Here is a 26,675-nt window from a genome sequence, read left to right as displayed (position 1 = left end):
GGTACCCTCTGCCTGGACCTCTCTGCCTCCAGATTTAATGTTAATATTATGACTTGACTGAGAATTAAAGGGGGAATGGGAATGGGGGTGGGTGTCTTCACAGAAGGAACAGCACAAGGAAGGACAAGAAGCAATACTGAGCAGTCCTAGCAGGGAGATGGGGAGAGATTAGGGCAGAGCGGTGGCCACACACTGAACCCACAGAACAAGGAACCCTAGGCAGCTCTGGGCAGGAGGGGATGTGGCCAGGCTGGCACGACGCCAAGCCTCCTCTCTGACAGGTCTTGCAGTAAAGCAGCCTGAGCCATCAGCCTCCCCACTGCTGAGAAAGGGAAACTGAGGTAGGTGCCTCAGAGCTGCCTGACGCGGCAACCCCCAAGTTCTTGGAGGATGAACGTGGCCATTAAGAAGGGAACAGCCACCGATGGGAGTCACAGGAAATAACTTGGGTGGGAAATGAGGCTGGGCAGGGAATGGGGAGGAGGGAAGGGAGTGGCCTCTGGACCCGGAACCCAGGGCCCCGGAAGGGTCCCTGCCCACCTCTGTGCCAGGGCAGAGCTGCCCACCATCTGTTCCCCGCAGCCGGGCAGAGGTGGGTGCCCGTCTTGCACAGATGAGGAAACTGAGGTTCACAAAGGAGCGGGGACTGTCAAGGACCCCCGGCTGGCTGGGGCCTTGGTTCCAGAGACCACGTTTACACAGGACTGTGTCCTTCCCTGGCCACTGTGTGACCTCAGGAAAGTGGACGACCCTCTCTGGGCCCGGTGCGGCCTGCTGGATGGCCTCTGGGGGCTCCCAGACCTCTTTCACAGGGGGTGAGTGGGCAGCCATTCCAGTCAGGTGCCGGGGTGCAGGTCACGCGATCCTGGAGCCAGCTCTGTGTGCCCACGCAAAGCAGGGAGCATAAAAGAGTGATTATGACACAGAACTAGGCAGCAAATGGGCTCTGTGTCACTCACATGGGGCCGGGTGTCCCAGGGCCTGAGGACTCTGGGCTGCCTCCCCCTGCCCTGCCTGAGGGTCTGGTCTGTCCTGGGGGTCTAGGGGCTCACCTGCACAACCCTGACTCTCAGGGACTTCCCGGGGCCAGGGGAAGGAGAGGTGGGTGACACTGGCAGCGGGGCTGAAGGAAAAGCCCCCTAGGGACACACAACGTCTCCGCCCTCACACCAGCGCCCCACACCCCTCCAGCCCCAAAGCCCCCCTTCAGGGCCAGGGGACTTTCCTGCTGCCTGGAACCCCTTTCCCAGGGCCTCAGAGCCCCTGGAGGGCAGGACCTGGGTCTCCAGCCTCCCTGGGTTGCTGTGTCCCCAAAGTGTGAGACAGGGTCCAAGCTCTAGCTCGGTAGCCCCTGGTGGGCTCCAAGGGGCTCTGGTCAAGTCCCTCTCCCTCCTGGGGCCTCAGTGTTCCCCCACCGGGCAACGGGCTCAGGATGTAGCCGGGTGGGACTGGCCCTGCCACCTTCCTGGAATGGGCTAGGACCAGGGCTGAGGGATCTGCCTTTAGTTGACTATCGATTCGGATTGAGTGCTGTCCCCAAGGGTCCCCACCGCCAGGAGCGGATGGGCAGGGCAGCTGGGGAGCCAGGCCCAGCCCCAGAGGGAGTAATGGGTAACGCCAGCTGCGTGCCCCCCTCCACATGCCCAGCCCTCTTAAATGTTCCCCGTGCTTCCTTCTGTTTGACAGCAGAGGAAATTGAGGTTCAGAGAGGGCTAGCTGCACACGGAGGGTCACGCAGCACAGAGGGGCTGGGCTGGGTTAAGATTAGAGGCCAGAGACCAGCTCTCAGTCAAGCCCAGAGTCCACGCTCCCCGGGTGCCCAGCCTGCCAGGATGGCCCCTGCCAGCATGTCCCCCACGCCGGCTTCGTGGAGGAGCCTGAAACACCAAGATCTGGGTGCACCCCTGCCCTGCTGCTCACACCTGCCAGGGCTCCCCAGCGCCTCTGCTCAGTGTCCTGGGCTTGCCCTGCTGCTTCTTCCCACAGGTCACCACAGTTCTCAGAATGCACCGGTCCACCTCTGGTCCTTTCTTAATACAGGTCCTACTTCCAGGGGGCCCACCTGTCAACTCATCCTTCAAGCCGTAGCCGCAGACCTACCCACCCCAGGCTGAGACTGGACTCTTCCCCCAGCCCTGGGACCCCTCCTCTGCCCAGTCTTGACACCCCCCCCAACCCTGGGGCTGGAAGTAGCTGTGTTTGACTCTGCCCCTCCTCTGCTCTAAAACCTTCCATGGCTTCCATCAAAATCCATTAAAATCTAGATTCTTAACTTCAGCCTCCAGAACTGCCAACTTCATCATGCTGCACCCCGAATGCCCTGTTGGCCCTATGGGTGTCCCTACCCACTGCCTTCTGGCTCACACAAGGACATTTGTGCACGCTCTTCCTTCCACCCAGCGCACCATTCCTCGTTCTCCGTCAGACCTCAGCCTTCACGCTCATCCTCAGGTCTCGGCTGAGCTGGCACCTCCTCCGGGAAGCCCTCTTGGATGCCGCAGGAGGGACCAGGGTCCCCTCTGGGCTCCCTCAGCACCGGTGTCTCCCATCCCAGCTCTGCTCCTGTCACAGACCCATCATCCTCCAGGATGGGAGTCTTCTCCCCACCCTAGGAACGTGCACTTATTAGATGCCTACTACATGCCTGGCCCCATTTGACACTTTACCCATACCACTCCTGTGGTCATGTCCATTTCAGAGAGGGAAACTGAGGCCAGAAGGAGCCGCCACAGGCAGCAGAGGCCAACACAGACATGGCCTCCAGGTGCAGCCTACATCTGCTCTTGGTTGGGGGTGGGGGGATGTCTGCTCAAGCCTTAAGGGATGGAGGTGAGGCTCAAGGAGGGTCAGCCCAGGAGTCACAGGAAGCCCCTCTAAGGTCGCCCAGGACTCTGAGTAGGAATCCTGGGAAGCAGGATTCTCCAGGCAATAATGGGGGCGTTCAGAGGCATGGAGCTTGGAGACAGGTATGGAAAGCGGGACGGTGGGAGCTGATATGCCTGCCCAACCCCTCAGTTTATTAAAGCCCCGACCAGGCACAGCATCGATCTGGAGCCCATAAGCCTGAGGGGCGCAGGGACAAAGTGAGAGAGGAAAACTTTCTGTGAGTTCTGGGGAGTGGCTAAGAGCAGGGATCCCAGCCACTAACCCCCCACCCCCAGCCCAGCAGTTCTGCCACCTCCTCCGCGGAGCGGGTCCCCAGCGGAAGGAAGGATGCCAAAGCACCCACCCGCTATCAGAGCACCGCCCCCCCATCACGGCTGGCAGCGAAGGCTGCCCCAGCCTGGCTCCGCCCCCAGGAGGTGGGGGAAGAGGTCGGGCTGGGGGCCAGGCGGGGGAGGGGACCCCACAGAGCGTAACGGTCTGGAGTTTTCCAAAGTACGAGAGCGACCAGCCTGAACGGGGTGGGGCGGCGCGCCAGGCAGCGGCGGGCTCGAGCTATCCCTGGAGGGCAGCTGGGCCAGGCCGCGCGGGGAGGGGGTATGGGGGGAACCCGGGGTGAGGGGCCAGGAGACGGACAAAGGCCAGTGCAGACTGGGCCTCGAGGTGGAAGGGGGTACCGACGCACTCACCCTACGGCTCAGAAATCGGGGCCCGGGCCCCACGCTGCCTCGGCCGTGCCCGCTGCAGCCCTACCCAGGGTCCGCCTGGAGCGCAGCGAAAACTCGGAGACGCCGAGGCGCAGCGAGCTCGGCCTGGGGGCGGGGCGGGGCGGGGCCAGGGGCGGGGCGGCCAGGGGGTGGGCCCGGGGAGGGGGCCCCCAGAGCGAGCCTCGGGCGGGCCCGGCCGGAAGTAGGGCGGGGGACCAGTCGGGACCCAGATCAGCGGGCACTGAAATCCTACGTGGATGGGGGTCCTGTGTCGGGGAGGCCTCCAAGGAGGTCACTGTGTCCCCCGCAATGTGCACATACATAAGGGGGTGCCCCCAGTGGCACAGCTCAGGACCCTCCCTTTGGAAGCCTGATGCCAGAGGGATCCCCTACCCTACTCCCCCTTCCCTTGCAGGCGCTGATCATGGCCATGGCAACGGATGAAAGGGCTGGATGCTGGACAGGGCGGCAGAGAGCTCCCCAAACACACCCAAATACAGGAGGTCGAAGAAGGGGCAGAAGATCCCCTCCCAGTCTGGGTTGGATGGCAGAGGCCGCGCCCCCTACAAACACAGAAACCCACAGTGTGGGGGAGGGGCAAAGGCACAAAGAGGCTTCTCTCCTGCTGGGAGTCCAGTTGGGGTCGGGGGGGGATGAACGGGGACACCGTGGCAGAGGCCTCAACCTTAGCCACAACCCTGAGGGGGCGGAGAGCGCAGGGCCAGATTGGAAACAGATGGGGCCACCGTGCCAGGCCCGAGACACCCGATCCCGAGCGGGGGGGGGGAGAAGGGGCGTCCCCACCCAGGCAGCCAATCCTGGCCGGCGCTGCTACCCGGAGCGGGTTTGAAAACTCCAAGGGAGAGGCCGGGAACGCCGAGCCCCAGCAGGTCCTGGGAGCTGGCGGAGAAGCGTCAGGGACGGGTAGGGACCCTGACGGAGACCCAAGGGCAGCCGCCGGTGAGAGGTGGGAGGCGTTCCCCCCATCTGATCCCATCCCTGGCGAATTGGGATCAGTTCCACCATTAGTGCTCTGGACGACTCCCATAGCCTACGTGTACTGAGATCTTAGTATATTCCAAGCCCTGTGACGGCTCACATCGCCCCGCCATCAATCAGCCCCATTAACCAAAGGGGTTAGGGAGGAATAGAGAGAGATTACCAAGGTCAGGAAGAGCAGCGATTCGAACCAATGTTTGGGTCCAGAGGATAAGCGTCCTTACCCACAATGCTACAGAGGCCTGGAGCCAGAAAATGACAAATCACTATAAATTTAAAGCCCAGGAGGAAACGGCAGTGCTGGAGACAGACAGGCCCCAGCATCTAAAAGTGGGACAAAGAACATGGGCTTTGATGGGCGGCACCCAGGCAGCTGCTTGAGCCCCGAGGCACCCCAGATAGGGACAGGGACGACTCACTTCCCAAGGTGGCCCATCCACGCCCTGCTATGGTTGCCTTGGCATGTCCACCCCCCATCTCTCCCCAGCACCAAATGCACCCTCCCCTGGGTGATCTGCCCTTTCCAGTCCGGCGCCTCAGTCCCTTGCTTTGCAAAATAGAGCATATAATCCCACCTCCCCTGGCACTGGGGAGGCGTGCACTGGGGTCCTCAAAGCACCGAGCACAGAGTAAGTGTTCTGTGAATGTCCGCGTGCAGACTCTCTACCTGCCCCTTCTACATGGAGCACACAGTAGGTGCTGCTAAACACGAGATGCTCCAACATCTCCCCTCCCCCACACAGCCCTAACCCTGGGAGGCCCACAGTTGGTGCTTCATGGAGGTGGGACCCCTGGCGCCACAGCACCATGTGGCAAGCACACAGGAGGTGCTCTGGGTCAACGTGGAGGTGAAACTGAGTGACAGGACCTCCCCCAGCATGGCAGGACACACAGTGGGGCCCTCAGAAAACGCCCCCAGAAGCATAGTAGGTGCTTTGCGGGCTGATGCCCAGGCAAAGGGCTCGTGCAGAATGGATATGAAGATGAACAAAGCGGGGGAAGAGGGGACGCATGGGGTGGGATGCAGTGTTAAAAGGGAGGGTCAGGGCTTCCCTGGTGGCGCAGTGGTTGGGAGTCCGCCTGCTGATGCAGGGGACATGGGTTCGTGCCCCGGTCCAGGAGGCTCCCACATGCTGTGGAGCGCTGGGCCTGTGAGCCATGGCTGCTGGGCCTGCGCGTCCGGAGCCTGTGCTCCACAGCGGGGGAGGCCACAGCAGTGAGAGGCCCGCGTACAGAAGGAAAAAAAAACAACAACAACGGAGGGTCAGGGAGTGGGGAGGTGACATGAGTAAGACCTGAAGGAAGTATGGATGTTTCTGAGGAGTGATGCAGGCAGTGGGCACAGCATGTGCAAAGGCCTTGGGGCAGGACTGTGACAGGCATGGTGAAGGACAGCAAAGAGGCCCGTGTGGCTGGAGCAGAGTGGAGGAGGGGAGGGCAGGGAAGGGACAGGGGCAGGTCTTGCAGAACCTTAGGCTACCCTGAGGGAGGTGGGAGCCCTGGAGGGCAGTGGGCAGAGGAGGACAGACTGGGGGTGGGGGGAGCCGGGGTACCAGGGCAGAGGTGACTGCACAGGTTCAGGCAAGCAATGAGGGGACTGATCAGGTGGAGGCAGAGAAGGGGGGCGTGCGGGAAGCATGTACATTCTGGATAGATTATGAAGGCAGAGGCAAGGAAATTTTCTAAAGGACTGGCTGTAGGGTGCAAGTTAAAGATGGGACTCAAGATGAGCACCTTGACAACTCTGGCCTGAGCCCCTTGAAGGGTAGGGCTGCCACCTCCAGGAAGTCCTCCCTGACTGCTTTGCCCACCCAGTGCCCCCGAGGGCTGACCCCGGGAGCCCACAAACGTTCAGTTGCTACGTCCTCTGTATACACCCAGGAGGCAGCTGTCCTTGGGATGGAGCATGGGGCTAGATCACGTCAGCTCCTGCAGCTGGGACATTTGGGGGGATAATTTTTTTCAAAATAACTTTTCTTCTAATTATAAAATAGGCGTGTGCAGCAGAAAATTGGGGAAAATCAGCATAAAGAAGAAAATAAAAATGGCCCACAATCCACCCCTCTCCTGGAGAGAATCTGTTAGCATGTGGTCATTTTCATTCATTCTTTCCAGAAACACTTATTGAGCACCTACTGTGTGCCGGCCCACTGAGGACACAGCAGCGGAATGACAAGCACCGCACACGCCCCCCCCCCCCCTTATCCCAGGGCTCAAGATAAGCAGGAGAGACAGACATCCACAGAGAAACAAACATTGTCAATAACATAAGGCTGGAAGTACTGAGAGGCATGAAAAAGAAAATAAAATGACCTGTAAGGCTCTAGAAGCGTGGAGGGGTCCGGGGGGACCTCTCAGAACACCTGGATGAATTGAGCGCATCAGACAGACAACTCCTAGGGGAACAGAGTTTCAAGCAGGAGGAACAGCAAGTACAAAGGCCAAGGCTGACTACCTCCTTCTAGTCTGTCTCCGATGTGCTTAAATGGGTACACAGAGATCACCCGTATGAAACCATTTGCCAGGGTCCAGCCCACAGAGTTTACTGGGACCTCGCTTGAGCTGTAGTATAAACAGCAGAGAGACATGTCCTCAGATGAAGCTGTGACCCATTGTTTACAAGCAAAGGGTCATTCCATCGGGATGGTCACAAGCCTTTGAAACCTTCCCTGATGTGGCAGCCCCAGGTAAAACGGCACCCTGGACACCCTGGGCAGGATGCCCCACCCCTAATCCCTTCCCTGACTTCACATTTGGGGCCAAAATTCCCGAAAATTTCATTTAGGAACAACCACCAAACTCCACACCCTTGGTTTTGGGAGCAAGAGAGAAACTGGTTGGGCAGCTTCCTCCTTTCTCCGGCTCCAGGGCTCCCAGGCCCCAGGTTGCCCAACGGGGGCCCCTCCCCACCCAGCTCAGCATTCATGCCCCGGAGCAGCAAGCATGTGCGGACCAGCCCAGTGCCTGCCTCGCCCACACTCACATCTCGGCCCTGGCGCCGTGTCTGCCTGCCGGCCACACCGCAGCCCGCCACAGGCACGCACCAGCTCTTCATCTGCCCTTTTCACCTTCTGGTTCCCCCAGGCCTGGCTACCATCCTCTCCTTCTGGACAAATCCAGGATGCTTTCAGGTGCAGCTGGATCCAGCAAACCTGCTCTTCCCTCGATCCTCCCCTGCTCAGCTGATGGCAGCTCCATCCTCACAGAGGCTCAGCCTAGAAGCTGGGGGCTGACCCTGACTCCTCTTCTTCCTTCATGCTGCGCCAGTTTCCCTCCTAAATTTTTCCCGAGTTTCTTCATCTCTCTCCAGATGCCCTTCCCACCCTGTCCAGCCCCCATTAGTGCCCAGCTGGGCCAGTACAGTCACCTCTGCCCTGGTCCCCCAGCTCCGGCCTTTACTCCCCACAATCTGTCCTCCCCACAGCAGCAAGAGGGTGCCTGTAAGGACCTGAGTCAGCTCCCATCCCTCCTCTGCCCACAGCCCTCCAGGGCCCCCACCTCCTTCCAGGTAAAAGTCCAAGTCCTCCCCACGGCCCACAAGGCCCTGCATGACCTGCCCCGTCCCCCCCCCCCCCGCCCTCCCCTCCTCCCTCTCTCCCCCTCGCTCACTCTGCTCCAGACACACGGGCCTCCTGGCTGTTCCTCCAACGCCCCAGGCATGGTCCTGCCCCAGGGCCTTTGCACATGCTGGTTCCCCTGTGCCTGGAACATCTTTCCCCCACATTTTCATGGCTGTTTCCTTCTCGCCATTCAGGTCTCCCTCAAACATTGCCTCCTCAGAGAAGCTGATCACCCTGGCTCATCATCTTTCCCCCACATTTTCATGGCTGTTTCCTTCTCGCCATTCAGGTCTCCCTCAAACATTGCCTCCTCAGAGAAGCTGATCACCCCGGCTCAGGTACCACCTCCATCAGCCTTTATCACACATCCTTTCTCTAGCTTTTTTTCCTTTTAGCACTTATTTTCATCTGAAATTACCTATTTCTTGTTTACTGTCTAGATCTGTGATGTCCAATAAGGAACCACTAGCTGCATGTGACTAAATTAAAATGAAATAAAGTTAAACAAAGTTCAAAATCCAGTTCCTCAGTCACACATGCTGTGTTTCCGGTGTGGCTCGTGGCCACAGTATTGGCACAGACATCGCACATTTCTATCAGCGTAGAAAGTTCTGTGCACAGCTCTGATGGAGGAGGTGGGAGCCCGGAGGGCAGGGCCAGGTCGGTTTCGGCCATTGCTGGTCCTACGGCCTGGTGTACAGTAGGTACTCAATAAATGCTTTCTAAATGAATGAAAGAGGGACTTTCCTGGTGGTCCAGTGATTAAGACTCCATGCTCCCAAAGCAGGGGGCCTGGGTTCGATCCCTGGTCAGGGAACTAGATCCCGCATGCCGCAACTAAAGATCCTGCGTGCTGCAACTGAAGATCCTGCGGGCTGTAACTAAGACCCAGCAGAGCCCAATAAATAAATAAATATTATAAATAAATAAATGAAAGAACAAACTAATGGCTAGGAGGCCTTGTGAAGTCTGGTGGGGCTGATCTGCAGGACAGGGCAGAGGTTGGCAGGTACCATCTGCAGCCACAAGTCCACAGAGCTGGGAATTGAACCTGGGTCGTCCGTCCCAGGCACCCTCTGGGGGCTGCTGCTCTGGCCCCAAGGGCAGAAATATGTAAACAGCTGCTCCAAGCACAGCCAGGCTCCGCTCTGCTGCCAGGCGCCAACGTGCTGACTCAGCCAGAGGCAGGGGGCGGAGGGGTAGTGCCCTTGCCAGGCACGGTCCCTCCAGGCTGGGCCCCTCCCCAAGCCCCCCAGCTCCCACCTTGGACCAGCTGTGGCCGCTTTAATGGCTCTGGCCTCATTCTCTCTGTAAATGCCCTTGCGTTCGCCAGGTCCCCAGTGAGGACATGTGTGGCATTCCCCCCAAATCCTCCCCGCCTTGTTCCCTTAACCCTCATTAAATCTTTCATTCAACTGGCTCACAGCAGTTCCCTTAAACTAATTTACTTTAGAAACTAACTCTATAATGCCAGGCTCTAACTGCGGAGCCTTGAAAGTCACCAGAAAAATTATTACAATGAAAAACTATGTACCGAATCCTTCCATTTTCCCTGGATACTGTTGCTAAGGCCAGCAGCCCAATGGGATTTGGTTATAGACAGATTGGCAGGTGTTGGTTTTAAAAAATCACCCTGCACCGGACTGAGACTTTCCCCTTGATTTGTTATGGACCAAAAGCGGAGTTGCTGCTGGTCCGTGTAGCTCTGTGCTGTTGGATGCCTCCTCCACAGGTCACCCCAAAACAACCTCATCCTGGGGGCAGGTCCCCCACTTTAGAATTCATGGCCCAGAGGAGGCAGGAGGCCTAGGTTCTCTTCCCAGCTCTGTCCCCAGGGGGCTATGTGGCCCTGAGCAAGCCCGTGCCCTTCTCAGGGCCTCTGTGTCCCCATCTGTGCAGAGGATGATTGGGTTTTCAGTGCCTGGGGCTGATTTTTGTGGGTTCAAGGCCTTTGAAGATCAGGCAAACTGAGGCACTGGCCAGAGAGGTCCCCAGGACAGGGCTTCACGCAGCTCCTGACTGACTTCCTTTGTGAGGGTGGGATCCAGTCTTGGTCACTGCTGAAACCTCAGCATGTGCCAGGCGCTATCCTGAGTTTTGGGGACGCAGCAGGAACCAGGACAGACAACCTCCCAGGGCTTCTCTTCTAGGGAGGGAGAGCGACAGATGGCGTAGCCATGCAAAGATAGGGGTGGGGAGGGAATTCTGAGCAGAGGACACAGCACATGCAAAGGTCCTGTGGTGGGAATGAACACACTAAGTTCTAGGGAAAGAGAGGGAGATGGGATTAGAGGAGTGAGGTGGGGGGATGTCATTTGAGGAATGCACACATTGAGGCATGAACAATTATCATACTTCAGTAACAATTCTTTCACACACACCCCTGCATTTATAGAGCACCTGCTGTATACCAGGCTCCAGGCTGAGCACTAGGGACACAGGATGACCCAGGCAGCTTTGGCCTGGCGTCAGGAAGTTCATAGGCTGTACGGGAGGCAGATGGGGTCTCTGGCAGTTAAAAACCAGATGTGAGATGGGGAATGCATCTGGCATGGGGCAGGGCAGGCTTCTGGTAGGTGGTGATATCTAAGATGTGAAAGAAAAGGGGAACTGGGAGAGGAAATCTAAGTGGCACTGGACTGAATGGAAGAAGTGGGAATAGGAAGCTTGGGCCAAGTCCCATCCCATAGGTGAGAAGCCTGAGGGACCGGGGGCTGCTGAGGGGGATGGGACAGCAGAGCTAGGTTCCCTGCTTGGCCCAGACTTGTTGTGTGAGCTCAGTTGCAGGCACAACCTCTCTGCACAGCTCTCCAAGCTCTCAAGTCCTGGATGACCAGGGGGAAGGTGACATCTTTGGACAAGGGCTGGGACCTGTACCCAACCCCTCCTCTCCCAAGACCTCAGAACGCTTGACCTAGTATGGGAGGGACTTCCTTGGTTGTGCAGTGGTTAAGAATCCTCCTGCCAATGCAGGGGACACGGGTTCGATCCCCGGTCCAGGAAGATCCCACATGCCGCGGAGCAACGAAGCCTGTGTGCCACAATTACTGAGCCTGCGTTCTAGAGCCCGCGAGCTACAACTACTGAGCCCACATGCCACAACTACTGAAGCCTGTGCACCTAGAACCCGTGCTGCACGATAAGAGAAGCCACGGCACTGAGAAGCCCGCGCACCACAACGAAGAATAGCTCCCGTTTGCCACAACTAGAGAAAGTCTGCACACAGCCAACGAAGACCCAATGCAGCAAAAATGAATAAAACAAAATAAATAAATTCATTTAAAAAAAAAAGACCTAGTATGGGGCAAAGTGCTCCAAACCAAGCTGGGCACACAGTAGGTGCTCAACGAGCACACTAGCCCCTATTCCTGGCTCTTCCCACTGGCCAGGCCTCCATGAAGCTGCTCACTGAACCACCTCAAGGATTGGTGTTATTATTCTCCCCATTTTTCAGTTGGGAAAACTGAGGCCCAGAGGTTGGGTCCATATTCTCACCACTAGAACAGAACTAGGACTTGAACCCAAGCTGGGTTCTCAACTTCTCTCCCCACGCCACTCATTCAGGCCTCGGCTTCCTCTCCTCCTGCCTGACTGGAGGTCAGCCAGTCTTGGAGTCTGTGGCATCTTGAACCTAGCCCATCTGTGATTTTGCAGCCCACACGTGGGTGGGGGCTGGCTGCCTCGTGGAAGCACAAGGATGGACCACTGGTTCCCAGATGTATCAGTTATTATGATCAATTATTAATTATTCCCCGGCAGCGGCCCTCAGCAAGCCGTGCTCATTTGGGAGCCATGATGGAGGAGGTACAGGTCTGGGTGAGGACAGTGGTTTGGGCTCAGCAACTGTCCCGGGAGATGTCACCTCCAGGCCTTTGCATTCTCTGTTCCTCTGCTGGGAACACTCTTCCCCCTGAAACCCACATGGCTCCCTCCCTCACCACCTCTGTTCAAGTGTCACTTCTGCAGTGAGGTCTTCTGGAATGCCTTCTTTAAAAGTTTGCCTCCCACTCTGGGCCCTCCCCAGTCCCCTTCTCTAAATTTTTTTTCCCCCTAGAGCAACATACCACTCTCTGACATTTGATTTTTTTTTCCCCCCTGTGCTTTGTTTATTCTCAAGCTCCCCAGCTGGAGTGCTAGCTGCAAGAGGGCAGGAGATTTGTTCTTTCAAATTCCTCCTGTTGAGGCCAGGAAGCAGCTGGCACACAGCAGATGCAAACTTTTGTGGAATGGAGAGTCCCTCTTATCTGCCCCTAGAAGCAACCTCTGTTGCTGGTTTGTGTCAATCTTTGCATATCTTTCCCAAGCGGCTACAGACCAAAGGTAACACCAGAATACAGAATGTTTTTCTTTTTCTTCCGTGAAATTGTATCATCTTGCCTGTATCATTTCCCAACTTGTGCTCTTTCACAAGACACTCTATCTACAGTGTGCATACACATCCCAAAACTCTTTCCACCTGCTGTGTATAATCTTCCATTACAAGGCTGTGCCCAGTTATTACAATTCCCCGTTGATGGACACTTAGGTTGGTTCCATCTTATTTCTCACTCTCGACCAATGCCTGTGAATCTTTGCGTCCATGCCTCCCACATCTCAATGCAGAGAGATGGGCAGCTGGGGTGTCTGCACCTTCCCTCTGGGCTTGCTAACATCACCTCTCGGAACTTATCTGAAAGACACATCCCCATGAAATGACATCTGTAGAAAGTCCTCATGGCAAAAGACTTGAAGCAACCTAAGTGCTCAACTGTAGGGGATTGATTAAACATATAACAGTGCAAGGGACCAAATGATGCCACAAAAGATTAGTATCTTTTAATATTATGAGACTAGTATTGCAGTTGTGAAAAGGAGAGAGCCAGATGTATAATTATGAAATTACTTTTAAGATACTACATTTTTAAGGGGGGGGGAACCCCAAGGTATAGAACAGATGCTACCATTTGGTTAAACAAAGGAATACAAATCTACCTGCCTACTTAACGTTCACCGAAGATGTCTAGATAACTGCGCTGTCCAAAATGGTGGCCACAAGCCACCACGTGGCTATTTACATTTAAATGCAATAAAATGGAATGAAATTTAAAAGTTGAGTCCTCATTTGCACTAGCCACATTTCCAATGCTCAACAGCACATGTGGCCAGAGGCTACTTTGTTAGGAAGCATCAGCAGAGAGTATTTCTAACATTGCACAAAAGTTCTGCTGGACAGCGCTGATATAGAGCAGGGGCTAGCAAGCTACAACCCATGGACCAAATCTGGCCCACTGGCTGTTTGTGTCAATAAAGCTTTATTGGCACACGGCCACAGCCATTCATTCACATATTGTCTCTGGCTGTTTTCATGCTACAATGGTGGCATTGAATAGCATTGACAGAGACCACCCGCCTCACAGCAGGGCTGAAAAGATTTACTATCTGGCCCTTTACAGAAAAAGTCCACCAAACCCTGTCCTAGCAGGACACTGCTGTTGCTTCTGAGGAAGGAGTGGGGAAGGGGACTGAGGATATGAAGGGAATGGTGGTAGAGAGCCTCTCCCCTGTGTACTCTTCTGTACATCCTCAGTTGTGTCTTACATATATGCATTATCTGGCCAGAAAAAAAAATTAAAAATAAAACATGTTGCAAAGTGGCAATGCTAATTTATTCTCCCGCTGATGACGCCCAGGGGTCCCCCTCCCATTTCCACTCTGGATATCATCAAGCTTCAGACATTTTTGCCAAGTGAACGGGCAAGAAATGGATCTTGTTTTAATTTGCATCTTCTGGGCAAGAGATGGGGAATCTTTAAATATAGGATAAATGCTTGTCTACTCATCCATCAGCCCCCAGACTCTGAAAAGCCAGGGACCCCATCCATCTCAGTCGCTGTAGCATCCCAGCACCCGTGTGGGACCAGGCAAACAGTTGGTGCCCAATAAATGTGTGTCAAGTGGATGAATGAGGGTCTGAGGGAACTGGGCCCAGGGCTGGGGCTGCATTACAAGGTCTGGGATCCTTGGGGGGCAGCAGCGGGCATCGAATGCCAAGCCGAGCTTCTCTGAGGCAGGCTTACCAATGGACCTGGGGCCGGCCTGGCTCCCGAGCAGCCTCTTGGGCAGGAGCCTGGGGACATCCTTCCCGGGGACCATTCTCAGCAGAGGGGGTGTGGGCAGGGTGGGGGGAACCTCGGGCTCCAGGCGGGAGAGAGATTATATATTCATCAGAATCTTAAACAAAAGCCGCACGGCTGCCTGTCAGCTAGGCTCTGGCTTTTATGGTAATCGGGGATGAATTACCCACAATGCCGAGCCAAGCGCAAGTGGTTCTTGGCCCAGATCCTAAACTAATTTTTATATGTTCGTGTGTATATAATTTCGTTCGCTCCCTCCTGTCCCACTTCCATCATTTGTGGGAGCAACGGGGAAGGGGCAGGGGCAGAGGGAACCCTGGGTATAAAGCAGAGGGTGCCCATCCAGACCCCCACCTCCCGCCCTTGGGCCCGCCTGGCACCAGGCCCTGGACCCAGAGCGCGTGGAAGTGGGAGGTGAGTGCCAAGTTGGAGCCAAGGGGAGCCTGGAAACCACCAAGAACTAAAGCCGGCAGCCCCAGGGGTGGAAAGCACACAGAGGAGAAGGGAGAGGAGCAAGGTGGGGAGGACGTGTGGGCCCATGGGTGTATGGCCTGGGGCAAGTGCCTTAACCTCTCTGGGCTTCACCCTCCTGGTCTGTGAACCAGGCCTCCTCTGTATCTTGAACTGGAAGTTCAGTGAATCTCAGAATTTCTGCCCCAAGAGCCCCAGTGGAGCTTGGAGCTGGCGAAGGCCCAGCCCCACCTAAACCCAAACGTGTAGCTGGCTGTGTTCTAAGTACTCTGTACATATTAACTCATTTCATTCCCTTCCGTTACCATCCCCATTATACAGATGGGGAAACTGAGGCTGAGAAAAGGTTGTGCCTTGGTCAGGGGCCACTGCCTTGCTTGTAGCATGGGACCCTGGCCCCAGATCATACCCATGGGCTAACTTAGGAGTCACCAGATCCAGGAGGTCCCCTCCAACACCTGCAGAGAGAACCACTCCCTTTGCCTTCTGGAAACCTTGGCAGGTGTCCTGTTAACACGGGGGTCCCCATACCTGTCCCTCCCATCCTTGCAGATGCTCAGCCCAGAGATCTAGGAGCTATCCTTGATGACTTTCAAGCCCGCCCTGCACCCACTGCTTGGCCAATCCACTGGCTCTTCCCAAAAAAACATCTCTCCAGCATCCACCCACTTCTCCCCCTTCTCTGTCTCCATTTGGTCCAGCCCCATCATCGCTCACCTGGACAAGTGCAGTCGCCCCCATCCTGTTCCCCAGCTCCTGCAGTGGCAAAAGGGCGCCTGTGAGCACCTGAGTCAGGCCCCGTCCCTCCTCTGCCCACAGCCCTCCAGGGCTCCCACCTCCCTGAGAGCAAAAAACCAAGTCCTCCCCTCAGCCCACAAGGTCCTGCACGACCTGCCCTCCTCCCCTCCCTGCCCTCACCTCCTCCCTCTCTCCCCGTTGCTCACTCTGCTCCAGACACACAGGCCTCCACACACCAGGCATGGTCCTGTCCCTGGGCCTTTGCACGGCTCTCCCCCCAGCACCCCCACCCCAGGAACACCCTTCCTCCGGATCGCCACATAATTCACTCTCTCACCTCCTGCTGGTCTTTACTGAAAAGTCACCTCCTCAGAGAGGCCTACCTTGATTCCATAACTAAAATAGTCCCTCCTTATCACCTACCCCTTTCCCTGGCTTCATTTTTCTTGAAGGCATGCTATAGCTCCTTAAATATTTAACCTATTTATTTGTGTATTGTTCTTCTCCCTGCTATGCTTCACAAGGACAGGACTTTTTCTTGTCTTCTTCACCACTTTATTCCCAGCACCTGGGTCAGGGCCCAGCATACAGTAGGTGCTCAATAAATATCCACTGATGAACCTCTAGATGCTCCCCAGCAGGATCTTGGACCCAGAGGAGGCACTGTGATTATTTTCTCAACACTTAGAAGCTTTTCTTGGGGCCTAAAATAAAATTTTAGATCTGAAACCATGGGAGGTTTCTGCTACTGGTCTGGTGGGAACCGCCAAAGAATAAAAACATTCCTATCCTACTAAACTGTTAAGCGGAAGCCTGTGCTCACTTGCTGGTGGCTGGAATGGAGATTACAGACACTCTGTAGGGTGACCAGGTGAGATCCAGCGAATTCTAGAACGTGCATTCCACATAGAACCTCTTACTCATGCTTGAAGCCTGTGTGTGAAAAGCACTGCAGCTCATCTCACAGGAAAGTGAAAGAGAGAGATGGGTGGGCATGACGGTCAGGAAGGGGCTGGACAAGCCAGTGGCATAGTACACAGCCCAGAAAAAGGAGATGAAGGCTCTGTACATACTGAGTCTGTTTGTGAAAAAGCATGGCACGGGAGAGTTGGATGTAGGATGTGTGGGAAAGGAGAGAGGAGACCAACAGACCTAGAGGTACTAATGCTGAAATAAGAAGAAGAATACTTGCTAATATTTTAAGACCATGTATTATTTGCTAGACACATATCTCACCTAATTCTCTCCATTTTACAGAAAACAAAATTGAGCCTCAGAGAGGTCAGGCCACTTACCCAAACTCACACAGCTTGGAGGTGGCAAAGAGGGGATATGAGCACAGGTCACCTGGGCCCAGAGCCTGACCTAGGATGAGGTGAACAAAGCTTGCTAGCAGTCGAGCTCAACACCTGGTAGACAGTAGGTGCCCAATGCCATGGAGATGCCCAAGGGCAAAGGGAGCAGAGGAAGGACTGCTCAGAGGGAAACGGTGAGAGTTACTGAGCAGTCGGTCTGATGTTTGCTGGGGAGAAGGGAGGAGGGCTTGAGCAATCAATGCAAACGTTGGAAACCGGGCATCGGGGAGCGAGGTGGCTGGCTCGGAAGAGAACAACTAGCTGCCAATCTCATTTCCTCCTGTGACAGAGATGGGCAGGGCTGGCCGGAACCCACAGCTGGCATGAAGCCAGGGCCAGCAGGGACCTCCTGACCTGTCACCTGTGATGTGTTCATCAAGAGCGAGGGGAAAGTCATAACCATCCAGGGTGGGTGGCAGGAGGGAGTGTGCGTGGGCCCTTTTGGTGGGGGGAGGGGAGAGCCTGGCCCAAGGTCAATGTGGTCCCTGGCAAACCTTTCCTCTGCTCTGCCTCAGTTGGACCAACTCACCATTCAACCTGTGTTTACAGAGAACCATATGGTATGAGGTCCAAGACCATGAGTTTGATGTGAGTTTGGTCTCAGGCTCTGCTCCTTGCTTACTCAATGACCCGAAGTAAGTCATTTCCCTTCCATGAACCTCAGTTTCCCCATCTGTAAAATGGAGTCATCACTCCCTGGCTTGGGACAAGTCACAGGCTTTAGATTCAGAGCAACCCGAGTCTGAACTGTGGCTTAACCTCCTAGCTGAGTGGCCTCGGGCAAGCAGTTTAAGCAATCTGGGTCTGCTTTTCTTTCTCTTTAACAAAGAGTTAAAGGATCCTTGTCTGAGCCCCTGGATCAAGCCATGCCTGAAGCTGGTCTATTCTAACATCAGTCTTCTCAGTTACAAGAGCCAATCAATCCATCTGCTTTTTTAAAAAAAAAAACTAAAGTCAGTTGATTTGGGTTTCTCCTCCTTTCAAGCTGCATGCCCACTGTGCAACTGAGGATAGAGCTTCATTAGTAGCATGGCAGGAAGCTGAGGATAACCATCAAGGTTATCCCTGCGCAACAGTCAACCTGCTGAGGGACTTCAAACAGACTCAAACCTCTGGGTCTCAGATCTTTCAGAACGCAGATGCTGGCAAGCAACGTCCACACGGCATCATCCAGATCTGGGACTGAGGGCAGCGCCTGCTTACTTTGCACCTACCTCGTGCCCACCGACCGGCTGCCTATTACGGACCTATTGGTCTAACATCTACCACGATCCATTCAGTGAGCACCTACTATGAGCTGGGCCCCATGAAAGACACAAGATTTAACCACTTCACCTTGAAGGCTCACAGTGACTTTGCATGGGAATCCTTGCCCATGCTGTTCCCTCTGCCTGGAACACCATTCCCTCCTCTCTCTGCCCAAGTAACTCCTACTCAACCACCACATCTCAGATCAGCTGCCACCCCCTCCAGGAAGCCTTCTTTGACCTCCCCTCCCATTGTTCACTCTCAGAGCCTTGCATCCTCTCCCTCTTCCTCATCCCAGTTCCAGAGCTGACGATTTCTGTATTTCATTGAGTTTAAGCTGCGTAATTATATTACGCGTCAATAAGAAAGAAAAAATGCTGCCAATTAAACTGGACATGACTTCCTTATCACACGGAATTATCATTTGACAGCAACTGAAAGAGCTTTTTTAGACTTCTTTGGACGTACACTTTGATCACTTTCTCTCCTGAACATAAATGCAAAGTGTAAGTAAAATATATGGTTCAAGTTTTTCTAAACCACCTCTGTGTTCCAAGCCCACCTCTTCTGAATTGCTTTTCACCCCAGTGCTGCTGACTCGGGGTTCTGCACGTGGCACCGGTCCCTGTGCGGCCAGGCCCCAGGCACCTAGCATTTCCCATGGGTGGCTGGCCCAAGATTTCCCTCCAAGCCTCTGACACCCGCACTAAGGGATCCACGGAAGGTACTGATAATGCATGGAAGGCTCCCACCCACCCTCGTGTGGCCCAAGCACTGTGGTTTTGTCAACTAACATTTTGGGGGCTGCAGTGGTCAAGACAGGAATAACCAATCTGCCTAAAACTACCTGGCGCACAGCAGGAGCTCAAAACATATTACTGGGATGACGAGCAAATAGCTGAGTCTGATTTCACAGTAAATGAGAGTTCAGAGAGGTTGGGCAAAGGCCATGAAGTCACACAGCAAAGTAAGAGGTAAGGGCAGATTCAAATCCAGGATCCCTGGCTTTGTCCCGGTCTACCTGCCAACAGCACTTACAATGTATTTTTCTGAAATAGGGCAGGGCGGGGACCCCAGCCAACATCTTGACTAAGAGAACTGAACCTCACAGGAGCCTTTAAATACACGGCGTAAAAAAAAAAAAGATACAAATGAACTTATTTATAAAACAGAAACAGACTTACACGTATCGAAAACAAACTTATGGAGTGGCATGGACGTATATACACTACCAAATGTAAAATAGATAGCTAGTGGGAAGCAGCCACGTAGCACAGGGAGATCAGCTCGGTGCTTTGTGACCACCTAGAGGGGTGGGACAGGGAGGGTGGGAGGGAGATGCAACAGGGAGGGGATATGGGGATATATGTATACATACAGCCGATTCAATTTGTTATACAGCAGAAACTAACACACCATTGTAAAGCAATTATACTCCAATAAAGATGTTAAAAAAAAAAAAGAACAAACTTATGGTTACCAAGGGGGAGACGTGGGGGGAGGGATAAATCAGACCTTGGGATGAACATACACATACTACTATATATAAAATAGATAACCAAAAAGGACCAACTGTATAGTACAGGGAACTCTACTCAATATTCTGTAATACCCTATATGAGAAAAGAATCTGAAAAAGAATAAATATATGTACAACGGAATCACTTTGCTGTACACCTGAAACTAACACAACATTGTAAATCAACTCTACTCCAATAAAATTTTAAATAAACAAATAACTAAAGAGGGTCAATCTATACATAAATTAGGAGGAAGTGACACATGTGAAGCGCTTAGAGAGCAAGCTGCACCCCAGCCAGGCCACCCAGCCGCTGTGCAACAACTAGCTGTGTGACACTGGGCAAATGACTCAACCTCTCTGGGCCTCAGTTTCTCCACCCACCAAATGGGTATAAGAGTCCCTGCCTCACAGAGCTACGATGAAGATTAAACCTATGAAAAGTCTGCCTTCAAACTCTATCCCAAATCTTCCCACTTCTCCCCATCTTCTGTCTCTACTTGTTCCATCCCACCATCCTGCCTGGACCAGTACAGTCTCCTCTGCCCTGTGCCCCCCACTCCCACTGTCTAGCCTCCCTGCAGCAGCCAAAGGGCTCCTGTGAGTGTCTGAGTCAGGTACCCACCTCCCTCCTCTGGGTAAAAGCCCAAGGCCTCCCTGCCTGTGCTCTTACATGACCTGCCCCCACCCCATCCCCTCCCTGCCCTCCCCTCCTCTCTCTCTCCCCCTCACTCACTCTGCTCCAGACACACTGGCCTCCTCGATGTTCCTCCAACACGCCAGGCACGGTGCTGCCTTTGCACAGGCTGTGCCCTCTGCCCAGAACATTCTCCTCTGACACAGCCACTTGGCTTCCTCCCTCGCCTCCATCAGGGTTTTACTCAAATTGTCAACTCCTCAATAAAAAGCCATCCCTACAACCCCATTTAAAATGATGGCCCTGGGACTTCCCTGGTGGTCCAGTGGTTAAGACTTCGCCTTCCAATGCAGGGGGTGCAGGTTCGATTCCTGGTCAGGGAGCTAAGATCCCACATGCCTCACGGCCAAAAAAACCCCCCAAAACATAAAACAGAAGCAGTATTGTAACAAATTCAACAGAGACTTTAAAAAATGGACCACATAAATAAAAATAAAATAAATAAAAATAAAATGACGGCCCTGGGACTTCCCTGGCGATCCAGTGGTTAATAGTCCGCACTCCCACTGCAGGGGGCATGGGTTCGATCTCTGGTCAGGCAACTAAGATCCCGCATGCTTCACGGTACAGCAAAAAAAATAAAGAAAAAGAAACTTAAAATAAACATCGATTAAAAAAATAAAGATCAATTTTAAAACTTAAAAAGTTAAATAACATACACGACAGCCCTCATCCCTCGACTCACGTACCCCTTTTTCTCTTTTACTGTGTTCTCTTATCACCACCTGACATGACACATAGTTTATGTTGCTTATTACCTCTTCCTGATCAGAACATGAGCCCCACAAAGGCATACACTTCTTCTTCCCCGCTGGGCCCCGGCAGAGACCCAGCACACAGTAGGTGCCCGGATGACAAGGCACAGATGTGGGGAGGCGGCAGCCACAGCTGAACCAGCCGCCGGTCCTCCAGGGCTGGCTGGCGGAGGAAGCAAATCCACGCCTCCTCCGGGGGGCCCTTCCTGTCCCCATTTCTGAGCTATCCCTAGACTCTGCCCTCTGCCCCCTTTCCTGAGCCTCCAGCCAACACCTGCTGAGGAAACGCAGGAAGCAGGGGCGGCCTCCGTGGTGCCTGTGGCCTGGGATGGGCATGTTCCTCCGGGCAGTTTAATCCCTGCCCCGTTGGAAGGGAGGCCCCAGAGGTTGAGCCAGGACCTCCAAGCCAAACAAACAGACCGACTCGAGAAGCATCCACCTCCCCGATCCCGCTGCCAGAAGAGGTGCCGCTCTGGAAGGTGCCTGATAACTATTTAGGGAATAGACGTATTATTTAGGGGCGCCGTGTCACCCTCACTCGCAGCCCAGCAGTAAGGCTTCACCCTTGCTAACTCATCGGATCCTCCCAAGGACCCTGGGAGGGTGGGGTCATCATTTTCCCTGTTTTACAGATGGGGACACTGAGGCCGAGAGGTGAAATCACAGCAGATGAGGAATAGAGCTGGGACTTGAATCCAAGCCATCTGGTCCTCGAGTCTGCCTCTTAACCACTAGTCTACATGGTCTCAATGAATACAAGTATAAAACACGGCAGGAAAACATCTGCAACACCTACGGACCATTGGCTGTGTCCTTGGCCTCGTGGGGGAGCGGGAAACAGCGAGTGTACCTTATCCCTCAGCCATCTTCCAACAATCTGGTAACATGCTCCATTCTAAAGATGAGGAAAACTGAGTCCCCAAGGGAGGTAGTGATTTCCTGAAGGTCCCCAGAAGCGGCAGTGCCCAGACCTGGCACCAAATTCACTCCATCCTTCCCTGGGATGGGTAATGCAGGCTGTTTCAGAGGTGGCCCGAGTGCTAGAACGAGGTCGGCTCACATCTCAAGAACACCCACTGTGTGCTGGCCCGAGTGAAAAACCATCAGGGGTCTTATTTCCAGGTGGGTATACTGAGGCTCAGAGAACTTCAGCCATGTGCCTGGGTCCCGAGATGTCCCCATTTCACAGACCAGTGAACCGAGGCTCAGAGAAGTTGCTCCATGTGCCTGAGGCCACACAGCCAGCAAGAGGCAGCCCTGGGACTCGGACCCAGAGCTTCCTGACCAGACTTGGAACTGTGGGCTGGCGTGAGCCTGCAGTGGAAGCTCTCAGCTCTGCAAACCAGACACCCCTTGGCCGCGATGGAGGGTCAGGATCCACGGGGACACACAGTGCGAAACCCCAAATGACAAGTGTCGGCATGGAAACAGCCTGTGGGTGGCTGGGCTTCTTCAGGCGTAAAAATGGGGGGGGGGAACACTTAACACCAACTGTATTTTTAAAAATCCCACAGCAATAAAGAGGCTGGACCGTCAGCACGGCATCACGTCCGTGGGCAGGCAGAAGCCCCAGAACGCAGGGACACAGCTATTTTAAAGGGGCTATTTCTGGAGGCCGAGGTGAGAACACGGGGGCGGGAGGAAGGATCAGGAGCAGCCGCTGGGCGGCCCGAACTGGCCGCCTGCAGGGGGAGGGGGGAGAGGCGAGTGAAAAGGGAGAACTCGGGAGCCACCTGCTTGGTTGGTGCCAACGCAGGCGCTGCCACGAGCCAGCTGGAGGACCTCAGGCATCTCAGAGCCTCATCTCTTGCCCTGTGAACGGAGATCTGTGGGTGCAAAACGTGCACGGGGCCCTACTGTGCACAGGCGCTGCTGTGGACATAGCAGAGGAGACGGCCGAAAGGGAGGTGGATGACAAGTAAAAGGCATAAGACATGGAGATGGCGACAGCGATTCCAGTAAAAGCAGAGCAGGAGAGGGGAAGATGGTGGCCAGGTAGACAGGCGGATTTGCAGATAACACTCTTACAAATCGTTTCGCAAGTAATAACTTTGCAAATCTTCACAGGGCGGTCAGGGGAAGCCTCACTTAAAAATGAGCAGAGACCCGAGGAGAGAAGGAAGAAAAGCACTGTGTCCTGAGGCTCACCTACTGCCGCTATTAGGATCAAGTTGGGCGGCGGATGCCAAAAAACTCACAAGAGAGGCACCTTCACATAAAAGAAGCTCCCAGGTCGTCCTTTCAGGGCTATTTTGCCCACCCCATAATCATCAGGGTCCAGGCTCCTTCCATCTCTTTGATCCCCCATTCTTATCCCTGATACCTGCCTCATGGTCCAAAATGGCTGCTTGGGTGCCTACCATCACCTCCGTATTCCAGCTGGGGGTGGGGAGAAGGAAGCATGTACTACCTCCCTTTGAAGGCATTTCCAGGAAATTCTGTTCATTTATCCCACTGGTCAGAACTGAATCATATAGCACAGACAGCTGCAAGTTACAATGGGAAATTTTTTTTTTTTCCACCAGGTGGCTATGTGCCTAGATAAGTCAAAGGGTTCAATTGCTGTGGAGGAGAAAGACGGGATATTGGTAGACCCCACCAAAAACACGTAGCCCGATGTGGTTAGGTCTTACTTTCAAACCAGTGTATCTGAGAGACTTTGGCCTGCATAGAGAAGACAGATGTTATCAGGGCCAGCCCCCTGCCTCCATGCCAGGATGCTTTTCATTCATCCCAGGCTCCGCCTCCCCAAATACCCCAAGGTCAGAAACTGGCCGCAGCCCAAGTTCAGGCTCCGTGTTTCCAGGGGCCCCTCGGAAGGCAGGACCCCACCTACGGTCTGGAAGGCAGGACCCCACCTACGGTCTGTGCTCGCTAAGCACCTGGGCCCAAGGCACCAGGCATCTCCCATCCCACCTTGCGCCTGCCTGGTGAGGACGCCCAGCCAATTCATCTCCTTCTCCTTGGTAAACAACTGTCAGGGAAAATAAATAGTTTTTAATAGGCTCATTAATTGAATTCAGGGAGAAATAACCTTCTCCCCAGGCTGTTGAGAAGGAATACTCAAGACACACACAAGAAAGTCCTAGCACCCTGGTCGGAAGGTGGAGACCCCCGAACGGTTCTAGCCATGTTCAGCCACATGAACTCAACCAGCAAGGGCGCCATCCCCATCCCCGGCTTTTTCCAGCCTTCTCGAGGTTGGAAGTCTCCGGTGGGTGCTAACTGGGCTTTAACGCCTCAGTAGCCCTTGGCCTCTGCTCTAAGCCTGTGGCGGTAGCAGGATGATTTAATGTCCATTTTTTTTTCTTTTTCTCTTTTGGCTCTCATCACATTTATTTCAAAGGTTCTGCCTTCTTATGTCAAGGACATACCAGGTTGCCCATTCATGAGAGTAAGACAAATTTTTCTCCTTTAAGTTTTCAAAGAGAATGGGTTTCAAGAAAACTACCAAGTCACTAGGAGGACCAGGTAGATGGGGCAAAAGGCACACGTCAAAGTGAGTGACTGAAATTTGGGTGATGTCGGGGAGAGCACTGGATGCGGAGTCCAGAGGCCTCGACGCAGCCCACAGGGTGACTGAGGCACAGAACTAGGAGGTCAGAACTGACCCCCTGCACCTGTCGAGGGCTCTGGCCACACAGGTGTGACTCAGTTTCCCCACCGCGGCTCAGGTGGTCTTGGGGCAGGCCTCCTGCCAGCCTGCTCTCAGCACTGTAGCAGGAGACTCGACACCCCTGGGAGAAGCCAGACTTGGGCCCTGCTGCTCCCAGGACCCCCAAACCCTTTGTCCCCCAAAGCTCTGTATGCAGGTCCCCCAGTTTGCCCCCAGAAGGCATTCACCATCATGCTGTATTGTACGATGTTTAGCCAGTTCCATCTTTGCCATGCCAGCAGTTTCCAAGCACAGTCGGTACAGATCTTTCTAATCATTCAAGAGACAGTCTTTGCTCCCATTTTAGACAAGGAGACTGAGGCCCAGGGTCATGCTGTGCGTGAGGCCAAGATTCAAACGTGGGTTATTCAGATGTCCAATTCAATCCCTCAAAGAAAGCCTGGCCCATTCCTGGGGGCTCCTCAGTGACTTTTCTACCTATCTGGCCGGATGCACACGGTGTCAAATGAACATCAGGGCTCCTTGAATCTTAAAAATCCCCTGGCCCAGTTACTATGCCCTTTGGGGGTTCCCTGCTCCTTTGGGCTTCTCACGTCCTCCCCAGGAGACAAGAAACCTCATGGACTGTTTCAGGGTTCCCTGACCCCATGACACCTGGCCTCAGGGCCCCTGGCTCTCAGCAGCCAATCATCATGGCTTCTGCGCCAAACAGCTCAGACATGCAGAGACTCATGAGGGCAGGCAAGCGGCCGAGGTCACACAGCACCTCCACTGGGGACTTGGTCTCCTAGCCTCCCTGCCCAGGGCAGTGGGAACTGAGTCAGGGCGTTTCAGCCGCCTGATGCGGAGCTTTCCCAGCCACCATGACCCACCTAATCTGGACAATTAGACACGCTGGGTCTAGTGCAGGAGGGCAGTAGCTCTCCAAAACCAGGTCTGGGGAGGGGGAGCCAGGTGGAGCTCCCATCCTGAAAAGGGGGGCAGACAGACCACAAAACAGCAACTGAAGAAGTAAAATAAAAAGAGTGCTGGGGAACACTGGCTGGATAGGGTTGGCCTGGCCAGAAACGGAGCTCCTGGCGGAGGAAACAGCAAGGACACAGGCCTGGAGGTGGGAGAAGAAGGAAGGTCAAGGTGGTTGGTACAGAATGAGTGAGGAGGGAGTGGATGGAGAAGCCAGCAGGGGACTGGCTGGCAAGCAGGGTTTGGGTGTGCCAACCAGAGAGGCAAAGCAACTTCCCTGAAGTCACACAGCTCGTAAGAGGCAAAAACATATCTCACACCCAGACCAGCCGACAACATGTCCCTCCTTCTGTGACCAGCCTTCTGGCTCCATAATTGCTATGTGCTCCAGCTGGGCCAAATGAAACCGCAGAGCCTCCTTGTGCAAAAATTAAGAATTTCAGGGCTTCCCTGGTGGCGCAGTGGTTGAGAATCTGCCTGCTAATGCGGGGGACATGGGTTCGAGCCCTGGTCTGGGAGGATCCCACATGCCGCAGAGCAACTGGGCCCGTGAGCCACAACTACTGAGCCTGCGCGTCTGGAGCCTGTGTTACACAACAAGAGAGGCCGCGATGGCGAGAGGCCCGCACACCGCGATGGAGAGTGGCCCCCACTTGCCACAACTAGAGAAAGCCCTCGCACAGAAACGAAGACCCAACACAGAAAAATTAATTAATAAAAACTCCTACCCCCAACATCTTCTTTAAAAAAAAAAAAAGAATTTCAAGAAAGCAAGAGCAGATCATTCAACCAAGTAAAGACCCCCTGAACCTCCACAAGCACAGAAATGCCACCTCAGTTCGCCTGTGGGCACATAGGCAGCCCCAGGAAAAGGCTCCAGCGTGCCAGTTTCTCATCCTCACTCCGTGCCTCAGTTTCCCCATCTGCCAGGTGGGGCGACAGCTGCCACCTCTCAGGGCTGTTCTAAGGATGAAAGGAGAAAATTTGAGTGAAGCCGGAGCCCAGGGCCAGACACGCAGTGTAGGCTCCATGACGGGGACTTCATGCCTGT

Source organism: Pseudorca crassidens, chromosome 3 (assembly GCF_039906515.1).
Source record: "Pseudorca crassidens isolate mPseCra1 chromosome 3, mPseCra1.hap1, whole genome shotgun sequence".
Taxonomy (NCBI): Eukaryota; Metazoa; Chordata; class Mammalia; order Artiodactyla; family Delphinidae; genus Pseudorca; species Pseudorca crassidens.
The sequence above is the reverse complement of the archived record's forward strand: the minus strand, read 5'-3'. Positions refer to the sequence as shown.